The following is a 22032-nucleotide window of genomic DNA, read 5'->3' on the forward strand; positions in this document are numbered from 1 at the left end:
ACACACAGCTGCCCTTCATGACAGTTCTACACAGTCACCCATGCTGATGTTGCAAGTAGACTTGCTGAATATTGTAGACATTAAAATCATTTCTATAATTGGGCGAGTTACAGCCAATCTTTGAGACACTGAACTAGGGCAGCCAAAAGGCAGAAGGAAAAATGTATATATACAGACACTGTGGAAACAGTAGCATAGTGTCAGCATTCTTGAGCCAGTTTTTTACCGCAACCTGGACATGCACACATCAAGATCATCTCTACATCAACTATGGACAGAAACGTTTTGGTGCCATTTCTGGAAACTCCGCCGTTGCTGAAAGGGGTGATCGGTTATAATGCGCACATAGTAGCACTGCAGTTCTTAGGCAGAGAAACACAGGTGGACAAAACCAAGAGCAGGTAGTCGTAAACTACCACAACAATTAGTACTTGTGGGAATACTGCGATGACACTGATCATCTCTGTAAAATTAAAAGTGTTAAACAAGTGGAAGCAAATTGTAAAAGATCCATGACTATGAGAATAACTGCAAAGCAAGAACAAAAGCAGGGTTTTCTCTGGGCAATGTAGCAGGAGAGGTATAGTGACTTCATTAAATTTTTATTTGTGACATGACAACAACCTTACATAAGCATGCCCTCGATTTCCCAAACTCAGAATAAAGCGATGAGAATAAGGGCAAAGTCTGTCTGATCTTATACACAGCCTTTCAGTACAGTGCAATAAGTATTTCATCTCTCTTCTTGTGCCTTTAGAAAGAAGTGAGAAAAATTGATTCATCTTCCTGCAATTACCACATTCTCAAGGAATGTGGCTAGTGTAACATTGTCTTTGTCCATACAAAAGAAATATTTCAGTATATTCTGAAATCAAGGACAATTCTCCCATAGGACTCTGCTCATTCTCCCTTTTTGTTAATATTACCTTCAAATGCACCACTCAAATGGCAGCAAGCGTACACATCTTGCCAGTATTGTCTCATCTGCCTCAAACAATCAACTTTTTTTCTTTCAGTCATGCATAAAGTTATTATTTGGAGTTATCTTTGGTCCATCATAGGCAAACCAACTGGAGAGCAAAAAAAAAAAGTCAGTTACGTAGTTAAAAACCACAGACCAAACCTGCTTTCATAGACTTGTCTTTGTGAGCCTGGGACAGTAGTATAGGTACTATTGATGAATGATAGCACCCTAATCACAGCCTGCTGAAGATGGGTCTTACTATTCACGTTATTCAGCCCCGCCCACTTTTATAACAGAGGCATTTCCGTTTTGTCATAGGACTTCCAGTGAGAGGTGTTTTCAATATAGAAAAATGGAAGATATTACATGGGTAGAAACAAAAACCTTTTTGAAAAGCTCAAAGGGAACAACTCTGGCTCACCCACGGGTCATAGCAGAGTGGGAAGATGACATGAAAAAGTGGCCAGACATAGGGACATCTGGGTAGATTTTTCCAAATTCAGCGCCTTTAGCCAGCACCGGAGATCCTCGTAAGTGATAGTTTCCTCCTCTTCCAGTTGTTGTGGCACCCACGAACTGAACAATTAATGCTATTCATGTTTGGACACTTCTAGCGTACCGTGTTCCCACGGAGCTCATCAGACACAGTGGCAAACCGGATGTTTTTTGACAAAACGGAGCCACCCACCTGACTTCCTGAATAAGGTGAATAGCTAAAACACAGCAAGATAAAACAAAATCCTGAATTTTTGGCCATAATTAAGGTTTTGATAAGTCCTTATTTGGCTGCTCCCACCAGGGGTTGCAAGAGGAAATTAGTTCCCGTCTCTGTCCTCTGCACCTTTTTCATCACACCAGCCACCTTCATGTCCTCCCTCACCACATACATAAACCTCTTTGGCCTCCCTCTTCTCCTCCTGTCCGGTGGCTCCATCCTCAGTATCCTTCTCCCTATATACTCCGTGTCCCCCTCATTGTACATGTTCAAATTATGTCAATCTCACCTCTTTGACCTTGCCTCCAAGTCATTCTACCTGTGCTGTCCATTATGCTCATTCTTAATCCTGTCCATTCTCATCACTCCCTGTGGGGTGGTTGGGCGTTGAAATCACATCATCTTCAGTTATGCCACCTACATCTCTATTTCATACTTTATGACAGCGCCACCACCTCTAAGGTGAAAATATACTTTAACTATGCGTGCGCACAATGGCTGCCTCACAAGTTTAGTTAGTGCTTGCATGAACTGGGTGTTTGGTAGATTGTGGAAACAAGCAGCTTAAGTCTTTCTTCACAAGTAAATGTTCACAGACAATGTTCTATTTGTGGAATTGTCATAAGTATGTTAGGAACAATTGTCATACAACCTTGCAAAAGTTGCACTGTCTGCACAAACAGCTGCAGAGAGTCAGTGGTATACATCATGTCATTAAATGTAAGGCCCACATCAGCAATAAGAAAGCAGACTGTTTCAACCAACGATGTCTCCAAATGTAAAGACAGGACATCTTAAAAAGGAGGATGCCCACTCCACCGAGGGAGTGGTGAGAAGTCAGTTGCAAAAGGGTAAAGAATAGGGGTGTGTGTGTGTGTACTGCATTTTATTAAACATTTCCTTGCTTACTCGCTGTGTGTACTGTTTGTCAGGCAACGGCTTCCATACTACAGCGTCTCCGCGAGGGGCAGGGGGGTCCGGCGTGCTTCAAACATTTGTGAGCTGAAGCTTAGCATGGCAGATGAAGAGCTAATTCAGCCAGCATCGTCTTTGCTGAAGGCAAATGTTTGGGCGCATTTTGGATTTTATTATTTGCTGTGTAAGAAGGAGCTTGACATGACTTATGCAGTGTGCAAAATCTGCAAAATGAAAGTTAAGTACTTCGGAAACACTTCAACTCCGCAAGCCCACATGCTACGTCATCACCCGGAGCTAAAAGGAGCGGAGCAGCGGCCTCTGCTGACTACTGACCAGCGCTTCGCTAAACTGCCAGTCAGCTCCGAACGAGCAGATAAGTAAATTTATATCTTTAGAATCACTTGATTAACCTTGTAAAGCTGCATTTTCTTAAACATAAACATTTTTTAAGTAATAACTATTTCTCAGAACTCTTTGAATCGAAATCGATTCTGAATCGAATCGTCACCCCAAGAATCGGAATCGAATCGTGAGTTGTTGTATGATTCACATCCCTAGTAAAGAACACTCAAAACTCTGTATTCAGTACCTGAAATGTTTTTCATCGGTATAAGTTTTCAAGAAATTCTTGATTGATAAAGAACATGGCAGTCATTCATGATTAACGAACTTGACAGAAAAACCTGGTGACCACAATGTAATAGTTAAGTGCTCCATTTGACAAGTAGAAATCTCTCCTTATCCAATGAAATCAGCCAAGCAGGGACAAATGGATCAAGCAAAAACTCAACTGACAGCCGTCAAATAAGGTAAGCAATTTTGAAATTGCATTATTTGATAGTATAAATTTGTTGAGTTGCCGCAGCGGTAAGATGTCCTATTAAGTCTGAGCTAAAAAGAATCATTTAACGACCATATTTTCCATTTCCGTGGCTCTTCAACTGTTCTGCAAAATCAATTAAGTGAATGAAAAGTTAAAACCCCTGAGGCGTGTTGAGCTGTCTCCCTTGAGGTAAGGGTTAGAGTCCCGGGCTGGAGGGATCACTGGCATTAGGCCAGAGGGATTGTAAATCCTGTATTCAGGCCCATCACTGACGACAGAGGTAACGGACGAATAACGCATAAGGGAGATGTCCTTTTTGGGCAGTGTTCATTGGCTGTGCCCTGAATGCTTAACCGTGCCAAGGACCTATTAATGAAGATTTTTTTTTTACCTGAATCCTGATTAATAAATCGGATCAAATAGTTACATCAGGTTGTGTGAGAAGTGAAGTTTAGTAGTTTTTGTATGTGATTGAACAAGTGTATTGGAGGTGTTTTTCGTGGTTGGTAAGGTTAGACCGTACTCATTTGTGCCTTGAGGCAGCTTTGTTGTGATTTGGCGCTATACAAATGAAATAAATTGAACTGATAATTGACAGTCTAATCCCAAATCTAAAGAGAAAGTATATATATTGGACTATATGGAAAAAAGTGGCAGTAAAATGGCTTATTGGGAGGCAATGAGGACCTAGGTCCTACAGGTTGTCAGTGACAGGTAATTATGGACAGGGAACAGAAACAGTGTCAGGCGGTCAGGGTCAAGTGAAGAAAAACGTGGGAAATGATTGTGGGGACAATTATACAGGGACAAAGAGGCTGCAGACACACTAATGGCAATGAGGATGGTGGCTGTAGCGGCCACACCTTCAGTATACAGTTCAGTTACCCAGGATGTACCTGACAAGACAGACAAAAATGTGGACGTCCCTAAAACAATGCCACCAACGGCCCCAATGACTACCCTGATTAACAGACTCTACCCTTCCCAGACTAAGACACCTCCCACCTAATTAAATTCTTTCCTCCAAGCTCCTGTGACATGAGGATATGCGTTAACCCGTCCCTCTTTGACAGAGTCCTTAGCCACATTTGCAGCAAGAACACCAGTAAATGCACAGGCTGTTGTAGAAAATTAAACAAATACAAGCCACTAGTGCAGCTGTATTGCGCACAGAGGAAGTCAAATATCAAAACACAATTGCACCCACCACCCGCTGATACTGGGAGTGGCTCCACTCCCAGCCACTCCCACTCCTCCGCCTGTTTTACATTTACACATCCATTAAAGCATCACTGATGCATTAGATGATGTGACAAATATGCAAGAAATGTTATAACGCAATAAGGAACAGCCTGATGACGTACTGTCAATATCTGGCACTACCAGCGGGGCAACTACTCCGCTGACTCTACCATCACAGGCGTCACATCATAGCAGCACTTTTGTGTTGCTTGATCCTGTGGTGATGGAGAAAACTGACCTTACTGATCCTCATTCCCTTGCTGATGATATTGTATGGTGACACACAGTCAAACATCTCCAGTCAACACCTGTGCAAGTACTATTACTTACAGGACAGGGTCCAGGAGTCAGATATTATAGGGCATGGCAGCTAAGACATTTACCCCATTACGAGAGAGGGCGGGTCCACGGATCCCAGCCTGTGAAAAATATACTGCAGGCAGCACTCTGTGTGGGAGATTTGACAGCAGTGATGGGCTTGTCAGTGCCCTCCAATGCAGAAATCAATGAAATGGAACAATATGCTAATATGACTAGCCCAAGGGTGGGCAATCCTGTGCCATAAAGGGCTGAGACACTGCAGGTTCTCTTTGCTAACAATCACCTCAGCAGGTGATTTCATTGATGATCAGATGTTTATGTTCAGGGGAGAAGCTTATCAGCAACCCACCTGCTGATGTGACTGGTTGCAAGGGAAAACCTACAGTGTCTCAGCCTTTATTGCCCACCCTTGCTCTAGCCCAAGATGAGACAGACCAACAGAGTACAGGAGTCACAGCATCATAATATCCCGTAGAGCGAGATCCACATGCACTACAGGGCTTATCCATGAAGCCAGGCGAGGATGTGTCATGATTACCCAGGGTCGAAATACATTTTTTTAACCTACTTGCACTGGTGCTAGTAAAAAAAAAAAAAAAAATTACTTTGCACCCAAAAAGTTACTTGCCCAACCAAAAGTCAGTCTTTATAACAACCTTAAAACTGCTCCTCTGATGTATCAGACCCTTTCCTCTCTGGGGAGAGCAACAGCTTTTTTTTTTCCATCGTGCGCGCACGAACGAATCGTCCGTGAAGATTTTATTTATTGACTACACAGATGTATAATAAACAAATGTGACTGGTTTATAACACATTATGACAGAGTTTGAGGGAGAGAGAGCGAGGAACTACAGAGCCCTGGAAGTGTCATCGCAAAATGTTTTGCTGTGGAGAGAATGTGCGCTCGTTTTATTATATTGTGCGCACGTTTTAAGCATTGTTTGAGTAAAACAAGGGCACAATCTACTTAAACGTGGCCACAATTTGTAAAACGTGCACTCAATATTGTCTTGACACATAACTGTTGGCTATAGCACACAAACCAGGAGACAGTGTAATACATTTCCTCATTAGAAATGGATTGGTCAGAGTATATTATCATGGTTTGGGCACACAAGGACATATAGAGAACTCCAGCTGCCCAGCATGGCATCATCTGGAGTTTAAGCACATTAAAAAGGATGCTGAGGGCGAAGGGTCTTCCACTCATGAGTATGACAGTTTAGCTCACATTATGGCATTCATTTTGAACTAAAGGAAAACGTGCGCACGTTTTATTAATTCGAGGGCTCAATTAAAGGAAAACGTGCGCACGTTTTATTAGTTTGAGAGCACTTTTTATTAATTCGTGGGCTCAGTTAAAGGAAACCATGCGCACAAGTTATCATGGCCAGAAAAAAGAAAAATCCCTTTAAGTGACCTCTCCCGGGTTCTGTAAAGGAACTGCAGAAGCAGCCAGTTTTTTTTTCACGTGCGCGCGTGAACTAATCGCCTGTGAAGATAATTTTATTAACTACACAGATGTATAATAAAACAAATGGTGACTGGTTTATAACACAATGATGACAGCGTTTGAGGGCAGAGAGAGAGAGAGAGGAACCACTCCGTGTGTAAGAGTCATAAAACGTAGGGAAGACGAAGACAACACACTGGAAATTGTTTTTTTTTTCCCTTATTTATTCCTTTATTGGTTCATCCTACTGGTGCTTATAGTTGATAAAACTTGGATAAAAGTTACTTGCACCAGTGCTAGTGCAGTATAAAATTACGTGCACCGCTCGAATAGTATGTGCACAAACTATTTCGACCCCTGTTATCTGGTTAGAACCCAGACTGCTTGGCAGGAGGAAGCGATCAGAGCACCACAGCTACATGAGCCGCTAGATGATACATTCATTGTGTGTCAGTCATTTCAAAGCATCACAGAGTTTCTTCTCATTTCTGCTTAAAACTTACTTTAGAGTGATTTAACCCTCCTGGGTCGGAGTACATTTTTTGGACAGTTCACTCACCTGACATAAATGTTTTATTATTGCTGTTAGAAGCTCACCCTGCATCCCACAATCAAGCGGTATGTCTCTTTTCAGGAGAAGCTCACCCTGCATCCCACTATCAAGCGGTATGTCTCTTTTTTCAGGACAACCTGTACTTTCAGAACATGTATGGTATGGTGGTGGTTTTATGACTGTAATAATAAGGTTTACAATCAGAAATAAGGAAAAAATAAAGCGGGTAAATAATTTTCACATATTTATTCCTAACACACAGCAAACTATAATAAACAACTATTTTGACACTTTATAAAGCTAGTTTAGGGTTTTGTACAAAAAATGTACAAAATAAAGGTTCTAACAATAAACACAAATTGCACATTTGAACAATATATACAAAAATGGTCTATGCGTTTTGTTTGTCACACTGTGGAGATTTACAGTTTAGGGTTACATGTTTCCTGTGGACCCCCCCCACCCACCCACCCCAAAAAAAGAAAACAAAATTCCATGTTAGCAGGCAATCCCCAGTCCATTTCCCAATTAGTTTTGGTATAATAGAGCATTTAGCAAATTCGGAGGAACAGAGATCTAAAATGAGTGAGAAGGAGGGCGAGTAATAGCATCTCAGGTGGCCAGAAAAACATTTGCATAACATGTTTTGATGACAAAATTACTGCAGGTCAATAAAATGGTGTCTCTTTTCATTAAGACCTATACATTATTAGGTATGATGACATGAAAATCTACATTCAGTAAGAGCACAAGCTCAACCACACTCATGCTGTGTAACTGACTTTGAGGTTAGAGCTATAAATAAATAAACATTAAAGCCCATCTCAACTACTTAACTTGAACAAACAAGTAAATGGACTCTGATTTATAAATGAACATTTAGATCAAGATAGTGACTGAACATGCAGCACATTATATTTGATGGGATAATTCAACATGTGGCGAAGCATCTTAAGGACATTTTGCTGGAAACTCAGCCAAACCTTTACAAAACCTGCACTAGTGCCTTCTGTATTCAGACTTAAGTAGCCAAAGAATTCCCTGATCTGCACACCATCCATTTCTCTGAGCACCAGTTTAATCCTGTGAAGTGGCTTCAACACAATTAAGCCCCTTTAAAAGATAAAGTCTGGTACAATGCCAAATACTGGGTGGGAATACAAGTATCTTTGTGCTAACATTGTATCCATTTCATCAGGTAATAAATACAGCTACTTCTGCAGTGTTGATTATATACACAAAAGCAAAATCTTTATCAGACAGGTTAGCAAATGGTCCTAACAGACAACTTGCACTGGGAAACACTGCTACAGACAGACATTAAGCATTTTCAGGGACTTCTACAGGATAAGTAGAATGAGAGAACCACTGTTCTACTGCTAGCCTGACTTATCCCATGGCAGAGGGAATTAACAAGAAGGCGCAGCTGAGCTCCAAACACACTAACAATCACCAACTACATGAAAAGAATCATTTGAATATCAATTTCCCTCTATATGCATCTTTAACTTACAGTCATTTGTAAAATAAGACAACTCTTGGTACAATTGTATGCAAACGTTTGGGCACCCCTGATAATTTATCATTTTCCTTTATAATAAATCATTAGTTGTCTGGATCAGAAATTTCAGTTAAATATACATTTACACACTGATATTTGAGAAGTGAAAAACTTTCTAGTATTTACAGAAAGTGTGCAATTATTTAAACAAAATTGAGCAGGTGCATAAATTTAGGCACCCTTGTCATTTTATTGATTTGAATACATTTAGCACTAATTATTGAAACACAAAATTGGTTTGGTAAGCTCAATGACCCTTGACCTCCTTACACAGGCAAATCCAATCATGAGAAAGGGTATTTAAGGTGGCCATTTGCAAATGTTTCTCCTCTTTGCATCTCTTCTAATGAGTGGCAACATGGGAGCCTCTAAACAACTCTCAAATGACCTGAAAACAAAGATTGTTCAACATCATGGTTTAGGGGAAGGATACAAAATGCTATGTCAGAGATTTCAGCTGTCAGTTTCCACTGTGAGGAACCTAGTGAGGAAATGGAAGACCACAGGTACAGTACTAGTTAAGGCCCGAAGTGGCAGGTCAAGAAAAATCTCAGATAAGCTGAAGTGAAGGATGGTGAGAACATTAATTCAATTCAATTTTATTTATATAGCACCAAATCACAACAAACAGTTGCCCCAAGGTGCTTTATATTGTAAGCCAAAGTCATACAATAATTATGGAAAACCCCCCAACGGTCAAAACGACCCCCTGTGAGCAAGCACTTGGCGACAGTGGGAAGGAAAAACTCCCTTTTGACAGGAAGAAAACCTCCAGCAGAACCAGGCTCAGGGAGGGCAGTCTTCTGCTGGGACTGGCTGGGGCTGAGGGAGGAGAACCAGAAAAAAAGACATGCTGTGGAGGGGAGCAGAGATCAATCACTAATGATTAAATGCAGAGTGGTGGATACAGAGCAAAAAGCGAAAGAAACAGTGCATCATGGGCAGTCTAAGTCTATAGCAGCATAACTAAGGGATGGTTCAGGGTCACCTGATCCAGCCCTAACTATAAGCTTTAGCAAAAAGGAAAGTTTTAAGCCTAATCTTAAAAGTAGAGAGGGTGTCTGTCTCCCTTATCCGAATTGGGAGCTGGTCCCACAGGAGAGGAGCCTGAAAGCTGAAGGCTCTGCCTCCCATTCTACTCTTACAAATCCTAGGAACTACAAGTAAGCCTGCAGTCTGAGAGCGAAGCGCTCTATTGGGGTGATATGGTACTATGAGGTCCCTAAGATAAGATGGGACCTGATTATTCAAAACCTTATAAGTAAGAAGAAGAATTTTAAATTCTATTCTAGAATTAACAGGAAGCCAATGAAGAGAGGCCAATATGGGTGAGATATGCTCTCTCCTAGTCCCCGTTAGTACTCTAGCTGCAGCATTTTGAATTGACTGAAGGCTTTTCAGGGAACTTTTAGGACAACCTGATAATAATGAATTACAATAGTCCAGCCTAGAGGAAATAAATGCATGAATTAGTTTTTCAGCATCACTCTGAGACAAGACCTTTCTAATTTTAGAAATATTGCGCAAATGCAAAAAAGCAGTCCTACATATTTGCTTAATATGCACATTGAAGGACATATCCTGATCAAGAATGACTCCAAGATTTCTCACAGTATTACTAGAGGTCAGGGTAATGCCATCCAGAGTAAGGATCTGGTTAGACACCATGTTTCTAAGATTTGTGGGGCCAAGTACAATAACTTCAGTTTTATCTGAGTTTAAAAGCAGGAAATTAGAGGTCATCCATGTCTTTATGTCTGTAAGACAATCCTGCAGTTTAGCTAATTGGTGTGTGTCCTCTGGCTTCATGGATAGATAAAGCTGGGTATCATCTGCGTAACAATGAAAATTTAAGCAATGCCGTCTAATAATACTGCCTAAGGGAAGCATGTATAAAGTGAATAAAATTGGTCCTAGCACAGAACCTTGTGGAACTCCATAAGGAACCTTAGTCTGTGAAGAAGATTCCCCATTTACATGAACAAATTGTAATCTATTAGACAAATATGATTCAAACCACCGCAGCGCAGTGCCTTTAATACCTATGGCATGCTCTAATCTCTGTAATATAATTTTATGGTCAACAGTATCAAAAGCAGCACTGAGGTCTAACAGGACAAGCACAGAGATGAGTCCACTGTCTGAGGCTAAAAGAAGATCATTTGTAACCTTCACTAATGCTGTTTCTGTACTATGATGAATTCTAAAACCTGACTGAAACTCTTCAAATAGACCATTCCTCTGCAGATGATCAGTTAGCTGTTTTACAACTACCCTTTCAAGAATTTTTTGAGAGAAAGGAAGGTTGGAGATGGCCCTATAATTAGCTAAGATAGGGTCAAGTGATGGCTTTTTAAGTAATGGTTTAATTACTGCCACCTTAAAAGCCTGTGGCACATAGCCAACTAATAAAGATAGATTGATCATATTTAAGATCGAAGCATTAATTAATGGTAGGGCTTCCTTGAGCAGCCTGGTAGGGTTGGGGTCTAATAGACATGTTGATGGTTTGGAGGAAGTAACTAATGAAAATAACTCAGACAGAACAATCGGAGAAAAGAGTCTAACCAAATACCGGCATCACTGAAAGCAGCCAAAGATAACGATATGTCTTTGGGATGGTTATGAGTAATTTTTTCTCTAATAGTTAAAATTTTATTAGCAAAGAAAGTCATGAAGTCATTACTAGTTAAAGTTAAAGGAATACTCGGCTCAACAGAGCTACAGTGCTGAAAAGAAACCTGGGGTTGTTCTTATTTTCTTCAATAAGTGATTAGTAAGATAGCCTAGCTTTATGGAGGGCTTTTTTTTTATAGAGCAACAGACTCTTTTTCCAGGCTAAGTGAAGATCTTCTAAATTAGTGAGATGCCATTTCCTCTCCAACTTACAGGTTATCTGCTTTAACCTGCGAGTTTGTGAGTTATACCACGGAGTCAGGCACTTCTGATTTAAGGCTCTCTTTTTCAGAGGAGCTACAGCATCCAAGTTGTCCTCAATGAGGATGTAAAACTATTGACGAGACAATCTATTTCACTCACAGAGTTTAGGTAGCTACTCTGCCCTGTGTTGGTATATGGCATTGGAGAACATAAAGAAGGAATCATATCCTTAAACCTAGTTACAGCGCTTTCTGAAAGACTTCTACTGTAATGAAACTTATTCCCCACTGCTGGGTAGTCCATCAGAGTAAATGTAAATGTTATTAAGAAATGATCAGACAGAAGGGGGTTTTCAGGGAATACTGTTAAGTCTTCAATTTCCATACCATAAGTCAGAACAAGATCTAAGGTATGATTAAGTGGTGGGTGGACTCATTTACATTTTGAGCAAAGCCAATCGAGTCTAACAATAGATTAAATGCAGTGTTGAGACTGTCATTCTCAGCATCTGTGTGGATGTTAAAATCGCCCACTATAATTATCTTATCTGAGCTAAGCACTAAGTCAGACAAAAGGTCCGAAAATTCAGAAAAACTCACAGTAACGACCAGGTGGACGACAGATAATAAATAAAACTGGTTTTTGGGACTTCCAATTTGGATGGACAAGACTGAGTCAAGCTTTCAAATGAATTAAAGCTCTGTTTGGGTTTTTGATTAATTAATAAGCTGGAGTGGAAGATTGGTGCTAATCATCCACCTCGGCCCATGCTACGAGCGTTCTGGCAGTTAGTGTGACTCGGGGGTGTTGACTCATTTAAACTAACATTCATCCTGCTTTAACCAGGTTTCTGTAAGGCAGAATAAATCAATATTTTGATCAATTATTATATCATTTACTAACAGGGACTTAGAAGAGAGAGACCTAATGTTTAATAGACCACATTTAACTGTTTTAGTCTGTGGTGCAGTTGGTGTGCTATATTATTTTTTCTTTTTGAATTTTTATGCTTAAATAGATTTTTGCTGGTTATTGGTGGTCTGGGAGCAGGCACCGTCTCTACGGGGATGGGGTAATGAGGGGATGGCAGGGGGCGAGAAGCTGCAGAGAGGTGTGTAAGACTACAACTCTGCTTCCTGGTCCCAACCCTGGGTAGTCACGGTTTGGAGGATTTAATAAAATTGGCCAGATTTCTAGAAATGAGAGCTGCTCCATCCAAAGTGGGATGGATGCTGTCTCTCCTAACAAGACCAGGTTTTCCCCAGAAGCTTTGCCAATTATCTATGAAGCCCACCTCATTTTTTGGACACCACTCAGACAGCCAGCAATTCAAGGAGAACATGCGCTAAACATGTCACTCCAGCCCGATTGGGGAGGGGGCCCAGAGAAAACTACAGAGTCCGACATTGTTTTTGCAAAGTTACACACCGATTCATTGTTAATTTTAGTGACCTCCATTTGGCGGTAAACGGGTGGCATTAATGCCGACGTGAATTACAATCTTACCAATTTACGCTTAGCCTTAGCCAGCAGTTTCAAATTCCTTCAATGTCGCCTGCTCTGGCCCCCGGAAGACATTTGACTATGGTTGCTGGTGTTGCTAACTTTACATTTCTCAAAACAGTCGCCAATAACCAGAGTTTGATCCTCGGCGGGTGTGTCGCCGAGTGGGGAAAAACGGTTAGAAATGTGAACAGGTTGGTGGTGTACACGGGGCTTCTGTTTAGGACTACGCTTCCTCCTCACAGTCACCCAGTAGGCCTGCTTTCCCGGCTGCTCGGGATCTGCTGGAGGGGAACTAACAGCGGCTACGCTACCTTGGTCTGCATCGACTACAGGGGCGTGGCTAGCTGTAGGATTTTCCAAGGTGCGGAGCAGAGTCTCCAATTGGCCCAGCCTGGCCTCCAAAGGTACGAATAAGCTACACTTATTACAAGTACCATTACTGCTAAAGGAGGCCGAGGAATAATAAACATTTCACACCCAGAGCAGAAAAGTGCGGGAGAGACAGGAGAAGCCGCCATTCTAAACCGGCTAAGAGCTAGTAGCTGCGCTAAGCTAGCGGAGTCCTAAAAACACATAAAGTGAATAATGTGTAAATAATTTAGAGGTGATTCAGCAGAGGGAGTGCTTTAGTTAAGGCACGTGAAGATTACACTGAAATAAATCGTTATCTAGTTAACTAGATCAAACTACGCAGATTACACAGCTAACAGATACAGCAAAACACTGCTGTGCTCCGGAACAGGAAGTGATACAATACCGCAGTAAGAGCCAACCACCATTAATAACATTAATAGTCAACCACCCACAGACCTGCTCCAAGGACCTACAACATGATCTTGCTGCAGACAGTGTCTCTGTGCATTGTTCAACTATACAGCGCACTTTGCACAAAGAGATGCTGTATGATGCTGTAATGCAGAGGAAGCCTTTTCTGCGTACACACCACAAACAGAGTCGCTTGAGGTATGCTAAAGCACATTTGGACAAGCCAGCTTCATTTTGGAATAAGATGCTGTGGACTGATGAAACAAAATATGAGTTATTTGGACATACAGGGGTGGTATGCATGGCTGAAAAAGAACACAGCATTCCAAGAAAAACACTTGCTACCTACAGGAAAATTTGGAGGTGGTTCCATCATGCTATGTGGCTGTGTGGCCAGTGCAGGTACTGTGAAGCTTGTTAAAGTTGAAGGTCCCATGGATTCCAGTCAATATCAGCAGATTCTTGAGAACAATGTTCATGAATCAGTGACAAAGTTGAAGTTGCGCCGGGACTGGATCTTTCAACAAGACAATGACCTTAAACACTGCTCAAAATCTACTAAGACATTCATGCAGAGGAACAAATAAAATGTTCTGGAATGGCCATCTCAGTCCCCAGACCTGAATATTATTGAAAATCTGTGGTGTGATTTTAAGCGGACTGTCCATGCTCAGAAACCAACAAACCTCACTGAACCGGAGAGGTATTGTAAAGAAGAATGGTCCAAAATACCTTCAACCAGACTCCAGACTCTGACTGTAACCGATAAGAAGCGTTTAGAGGCTGTTATATAACAGCTGAGTGGATCCTTTTCATTTGATTGGTGCTTTGTATGTCACATGACATGGATTGATTAATCCCATTTGTGTTGCACTGCATTTAGAATGCAGCTTGGTTCCATTTAGAGTGCAAATTTGGTTCAGTACATTTGGTACCATTGCACTCTGCACACACACATGATTGCGCACGCACACATGCCTATCTCGGCTTTCAATGCTTACCAGTCCAGTAAGTATCAGAGAAATTGTGGAGAGCTAGGCATGTCCAAACTTGTCCTTTGACACGCCGAAACGGAGGTGTTCCTTTGTCTCGCTTCCACAGCAAATCGGTCGTTACGCACAAAGCCTCTGCGCGGCTTTCCATGACAAAATCTCTTGTTAAAAGTGAAATCTGCTGGAAAATGGCTGATGTCCAGCTCTTGTGATAACCAGAGAAAGAGCACACAATGGTCTCGTATCCACAGAGACATCCGTTTAGAAATGATCCGGTGGTTTGTGCCTCATCGCCGCAGCTCGGAGCGCGGCGCGCCGACCGTCCTTAAAGCTGTAGTAACAGTCCTTATTCTCGGTGAAGCCCGTAAAATTTTCACCGAAAGTCAGATAAATTTTTCTAATGGTTTCCAGGTGCCAGTCTCTAACAGCTTCTGAAAAAATTCTGATGGAAAAAAAAGTCCTTTTCATTCCGCCATTTCCAGACAATGAAAATCCGACGAGGGGGCGGGACCCCTCCTTCCCAAGGCGTGCTTACAGGCGAATGACGTAACCGACAGGCGTGGAAAAACTCACGCATGCGCACGAGGGTTCAAGCTTGGCTGACGTAAAAACATATGAATCAAATCCATATAGTTTTTGAAAAAAATAAAAAAGGACCGTTACTTTATTGACAGACCTCGTACACACAAAAGCCGTCTGGATACACGAAGGCCTGTTCACATGAAACGCTGACGTGATTTTTGGCTGGACTGAGTAACAGTCTTTTTTATGGAAGTCCTAAGTCAGTGCACAGCATCACTGGACTACACATTACAATTTGGACTTTAGCAGCAGTGGAACACCAAAATGTAAGTCCCTTTTCTGTTGTTTATAAATTAATAAAATGTCAAATGACAAGGATCTATTTTAGCCGTTATATAAAACAAATAATGAATGTTTTTACATTCTTTCAATGGAACAAATATTTCATGAAGTGAAAGCAGGAACATACCATTCAACTTGGCTTTGCCTCGTTGAATGGTATGTTCCTGCTTTCACTTCATGAAATATTCATACCACTGAACTCAAACATTCATTATTTGTATATTATTTCTGCAAAAGGAGGATATTCTAAATATTGATGTATTTTTTTCTGTTGGGTTGCCCAAATTTATGCACCTACCTAATTTTGTTTAAATTACTGCACACTTTCTGTAAATACGAGAAACTTCATTTCACTTCTCAACTATCAGTGTGTTCGTCTGCTATGATATATTTAACTGAAATTTCTGATCAAGACAACCAATGATTTATTTTATTAGCTCCAATGACTGCAAAATATAGCATATTTTGCAGTCATTGGAGCCATATTAGCAACTAGTTATTGGTAGCCATATTGTAGCCATATTGTAGCAATTAGTTATTGGTAGCCATATTAGCAACTGATTGGCATTAGCATACAAGCTAACATGACCAATCTTGAGCAGATAAAAACACACTTGTTTCTAGAACCTTTTCCGTAATGTTAGCTTATCTGTCCATTAAGTTAAAAAAAAACAAAAAAACAATTCAATTCAGACCCCCCCCCCCCAGCCCCCCCGAAATCCCTCCATTTCATGCCTGTGTTGATGCATCTTTTCAGCTCAAGTAGATCTCATTGCAGTTTGTCCAATCCAAATCCATGTTACATTGGCTCTGCTGTACAGGAAAAGCCAATTGATCACAGGCCGTGTGTATGTACAGCCCATGTAACATAATTAATCCTTCAACCCAGTGTCCATTTGAAGAACATAATTACAGTCAACTGGATGGGGTGCAACATGATGAAACATTAGCAGAAGATGTCATCGAAACCACCTTCAACATTGTCAAGTGTCCCTTTAAAGCTGGACTCAGAATAATTGTTAACTACCAAGCTGGCTGGGCAACATTTCATAAACTTAAGTTGTCAAAGCGACATATGTACAACTTCAAATGTTGTCAGACTTATGGAGGCCAGAAGCAGTCAATATTAAGATGATCCTGTCGGATGCTTGCCAATGATTTTTTAATAAACAGAGACCAGAAGACATTTAGTCCAATGGAGGGTGACTAATGGACAGTAATGGATTAGAGCCCCCTAGGCACCACTGGATTAGCTCCCAATTAGATAACAGACACATTTTAGTATTCCCAACTCCATGTCGTAAAGTGAACCATCATAGTAACTAGAAGCATAAAGAGGAAAATGAGAGCATGTTTTTATTTTTAGTTGGGACAATTTACATTTAAACATCAAGTTGGTGGATGTTGCACCGATCTTAATTTCCAGCACAGTGCATCATATTCATATGAGACAAATGTGGGGAAAGAGCACATCTCTACATCTTGTCTGTGTCAACACCAACTAAGAAGTCCAAGAGGAGATTATGCCCTAACATGACAGCATTAGGATTCCATTTTATGCCTGCAACTGGTTCATGACAACCACAAAGTTGCAATTAAGTAGGGGCATGATTCACTTTGAGTGACAGTGTGTGCCAATGAGCCAAGCTCACAGCCCTGCAAGAGAGGACTGCTACTTCCAATAGACCTAATGCATTTGTTCTGCTTCAGCATTTTATTGCAAATATCTGCCTTCATACAGCTTGCTGTTTGGTTAATTCCTCTAATGGTCTATTGAAGAATAGTGTACTTCAGTATTTCCACTGAGTGACATTTTTGGTCAATTACTTTGCATGTTAAGCCCCTTTCACACCGGGGGTGCTCCCAGTTGCGCCGTGCGTCATTATGACGACGACGCGTGGAAGCAACTCCGTGCCGAGACAATGCGGCTCAGCGCCACAACAGTGTGAGGGGCGCAAAGGAGGAAGCAAGTCGGGCGCCGAAAAATTAAACCTGTTTAATTTTGTTGGCGTCCTGTGCTCGGCGCAGAAAGGAAGTGGTTCCATCGCAAATCGGGGAAAAGAGGCGTTACCCAGCGTGAATCTGAAGCCAATTTATGATTCCTACTGTGTTCCACTGTTCCCATAATATAAATCACGCAGGATTGTTTTTATACCATGTACTTACTGCAGTAAAAACCACATGCTGAAAAAAAAAGAAAAAAAAAAAAAGACCACAGAAAAAAATGCAGACTGATTGCCAGAAATATCCAGTAAAAAGTCCAGACATCTCTAGTCCCCTCATGGACATTCGTTCACGCGCGCACATGTGAACAATTAAAGAAAAAAAAAAGTCTGGCTGCAGGCATTAGTTCCTTGTTCTCTGCTCAAACTCTCACATCACAGTTAAAAAAAAGGACAAAAAAGGACATAAGTCCTGAGACAAGACATGTCAACATCAAGTAGAACTCCAGACATATTTGCTTGACCGTTTGTTCGCGCATGCGCGTGTGCATCTCACGGTCAAAGGAGGAAAGAAATGAAAAAAAAAAAAATTGTCTGCAGCCAGTTAGTTCCTTTCTCTCCTTAGACTCTCTCATCAGTTAAAAAAGGACAAGTCCAGGACATGTCAACATCAAGTAGAACTCCAGACATCTCCACATCTGCTCAACGACGGTTCGTGCGCGCATCTCTCGGTCAAGGGAGGACAGATAAACTATAACAGAACTCAGAGTGCAGCCCTGCAGCTCAGCACAACAACAAGTAGAAGAGAAGTCAGAGTGCACCGTCTGCAGCCAAACTCTGCACTCTGACTAGAGAACCTGCAGGATGCGTTCTCACCTCCTCTCTGCCCCCTGCTGCACGCAACTGACGCAGAAATTCCTGCATCATCATGACACCACAGGAAGCAACTGGGAGCACCCGCGGTGTGAAAGGGGCTTTAGCACAGTTATCAGTAACACTAACAGCAGGTATCTGTAGCTTGGAGATATTGGCTTCACTCTTGAGCCACCAGTAATAAAAACCACTGGCTTTCATCAGGGATCCAAAAAGGTTGCAAAACAGTTTGTAAACAGTTTAGGGTTGCAAACAGTATTTCTTGTCACAAATCAATTTTGAATATGTTCAGAACTTCTTGGCGAATTGATTTTTCCATAAACAGTTGCAACACTTGTAAAACAGTTGTAAGCGTTTACAAACTGTTGAAATGTGTTGCTAAAGTTCTTTATGGTCCGCAACCACTGACTCAGTCGCTCTTGTCTTTTCTTCCTTCTCTTCTGCAGCAGGATAGCTGCAGTAGCAACAAGACAATGCAATTCTTCCAAGAGGGCAGCAGCATGTTGGGCTTCTTCCTGACAAATTAATTTCCATATTCTGGAAATCCTGATCTGTTTTCTACGTAGTCACAAGAAAGCTGAATGCTGAGGAGGGGTTGATTAGCCTAACATTCGTCTGGTATTACCAGGAGTTGGCAAAAAGGTCCCAAATGTTCTCAAACAGTGGCAAATGGTTGCTAATAGTCACAAATACTGTCGCTAACATATGCTAATAGTCAGAAACATTCACCCCATGTTAATCGCAAACATTCACACTCATGTTGGCAATTGTCACCAATGACAGAGGCAAACCCTGATTTTCACCAACAAAGTTGACAAATCCAAAATAAGAATAAATAGTAAATGGACTGCATATAGCGCTTTTTCCAAATCTGCATCAGACGCCCAAAGTGCTTTACAATACTGTCTCACATTCACCCTGATTAAGGCTGAAACGATCCCTCGAATAATTTGAGTAATTCGATCACTAAAATGCTTTGAGGCAAAATTCTCTGTCTTGAGGCTTCATTTAATTCATTACCATGTGCGTAATGCATGCACAGTGCACCGTAAAATGCATGCAAAGCGCGAAATGCATGCACAGTGCACCGTAAAATGCATGCAAAGCACGGAATGCAAAATGGAGACAAACGAAGATGAAAACGGTGAGCGACAGGGAGCACAAAATAACTCACGGAGAAAATATCAAACTGTTGAAAGTGTGGGACCATTATCAATTAAACTGAAAGCAAAACAGTACAATGCGTGCACTGTAAAATGGAATTAGCTTTCCATAACACCACTTCTTCCATGCTACAGCACCTGAGCTGAAAACATCCACTGTATGCATCGAGCCTGCCAAGAGGACCCAACAGGTAATGTTAATGTCACGTTCACAAAAGTACTGAATTTAGATTAGCAATTGCAAGTGGGCTGGGTATTGTTAAGAATCTTTAAGTTATTTCTTATTCAGTTCACATTGTGCTGGAGCTAGCTGGTGGTCTTAAATAGCAATGACCGCTTGCCATGATGAAAACATGTTTGTTTTTGTCTCACAAATGCTCTGCTGAGGAAATGAGATTAGTCTGAGTATTAACCCAGACTGACAACAAATGGGTAAAGTAAGTACTTTTATGCACTTTGTGGTTTTTTGAGGCATTTTGAGAATGCAGAAATGCGCTCCAACCTCAAAACGCAATCCTGTGATATAAACCAAACACACCCTCTTCTTCTGTGGCATTTAATGGCAACCTGCATCCTTACTGTTACACTGCTGCCACCTTCTGCATCAGTCCAATATAGCAGTACTAAATCCTCTCAAGTCCAGTGTCTTAAGCATTTAGAAAGCCAACACTTCCCCCTCCCACTTTAATTTAATCTTTATTTAACTAGGTTAGTCCCACTGAGATGAAGATCTCTTTTACAAGGGACACCTCGACAATGATAAACTTCCAATTCACCTAACCTGCTCATCCTATGTCTAAAATACTTCCAACAGAAACTTCTTTCAGGCCTAATATGTCAATATGTTTTAAGTTTTTTTTTTGTCATCTTTAAAATGAATCCAAAATATGCCAATGCCACTTAAATGGACTCCATTCTTTCTTTAAAGAAGTAGCTACCAGTTAGGTTATGCCACCTAGTCTGCCAATAAAAATCTTGGGTATTGAAAATGGATGGATAATATATTTGGGTTCATCAGCATTTGCCACTCTGTGAGATATGAGCCTTAGCTTGTTTGATAACTCGAGACAGGTGCCCGTTGTGCTCAATTCAACCCACCCATGTCAGACCAGTCTTGCACACACTCCACTTCTAAACCCATTTATGGGTTGGTGAGGAGTTAGGCAGAGTAAGCACTGCCAACACGGTAACATCCAGAGATTTGAGCTTCAAAACTGCTCTTCAGAAAACTGAGGATTTGTTTAGCATATACAGGCTGTGTGTGCTTCTTGCAGTACTGTATGGTTATTATACTTGGATGCTGACCTAAAGTGACAACTGAATGCATTTGGTATTCAGTCTCTTTGGAGAATCCTTGGGTAATGCTGGAATGATTTTGGGCCAAACAAGCAGTTACTTAGAGAGACTCAGATGAGGAGTATCACTTGCATTGTGAAGGAGAAGCAGCTGCAACATTTTTCAACATATGTTGCATTTCTCTGGGCATAAGCCAGTACACAGGTGCCTCAACGTGAGGACTCCAGCAGCTGAAGGCGGCCAAAGGGATGTCCATGGTTCACCTGGGTGTGGCAAATGGATTGTTATTTTCGACAGATCAGTTGTATGCCTAGGTAATTGCCATCCAGGACCAAGTACAGTTCCACAGTGTGGTGGATGTAGCACCACATGGCTCCATCACGTGCTCCTAGACTTACAATGACTCAGTTTGAGATCTTCTCCATGCTTTGAACAACCTTAGAGGATCCAGGATTGTAACACTGTCTTTGTTGAATTGTGGTGGAATTTTCAAGGCTCTAGAAAATTCTTTATATATATATATATATATATATATATATATATATATATATATATATATATATATATATATAACACAACAAATTTTGAAATACTTTGCATTTCTATGAAATCTGCAACACTGTTGTACATATGACATCAGCACGGGGCTTTACAGAAATGCATGAATAATGTTATAATTACACTATGAGTTATGCTACAGGTATACGAATGATTAACAAAATGTCACAGCATGCACCGATACTGTTTGACTTCAAGAGCTTTAATATATAAACCATTTGATGGATAAAATTACTGTGTAAAACATTTACCTAGGCTATATAAGACTACACTCCTTAAAATTCAACATTTTAATACTGATTAATAACATTTAAGTGTTAATATACTGCCAAACACGAATATAGGAATTAAAAAAAAGCTGTAGGGTTGAGTAAATAGCAGAATAATTTATCTATGAACTTTTTAACAAGTGAATAGATTAAAAAAAATTATTTGGCCAAACGTTTGACGTGAGATCACGGCACTGAACATTGCTTTTAAGTTTTGTTTTGGATAGTCTTGTCTAATTTCAGCTGGTAAAACAACCAAATTAGCACGTTTAAGGAATGAGACGCTGAACTGACAAACTAATTAGACCATAATGAATGAGTTCATGGCATGCACTTGTTGTGGACCCTCATTCGGACCTAGAACCTCTTGGCA

At 40.9% G+C, this 22032-nt stretch overlaps 1 protein-coding gene across 2 annotated transcripts in view; it reads right to left on the reverse strand.

Annotated features, from left to right (window-relative positions):
• LOC117517626 (nectin-3-like protein) overlaps positions 1 to 22032 on the reverse strand; it is a 105604-nt gene that overhangs the window by 82860 nt on the left and 712 nt on the right. The gene's annotated exons all lie outside the window — the stretch shown is intronic.

This window comes from Thalassophryne amazonica, chromosome 9 (genome assembly GCF_902500255.1).
Source record: "Thalassophryne amazonica chromosome 9, fThaAma1.1, whole genome shotgun sequence".
In the NCBI taxonomy this organism is placed as follows: Eukaryota; Metazoa; Chordata; class Actinopteri; order Batrachoidiformes; family Batrachoididae; genus Thalassophryne; species Thalassophryne amazonica.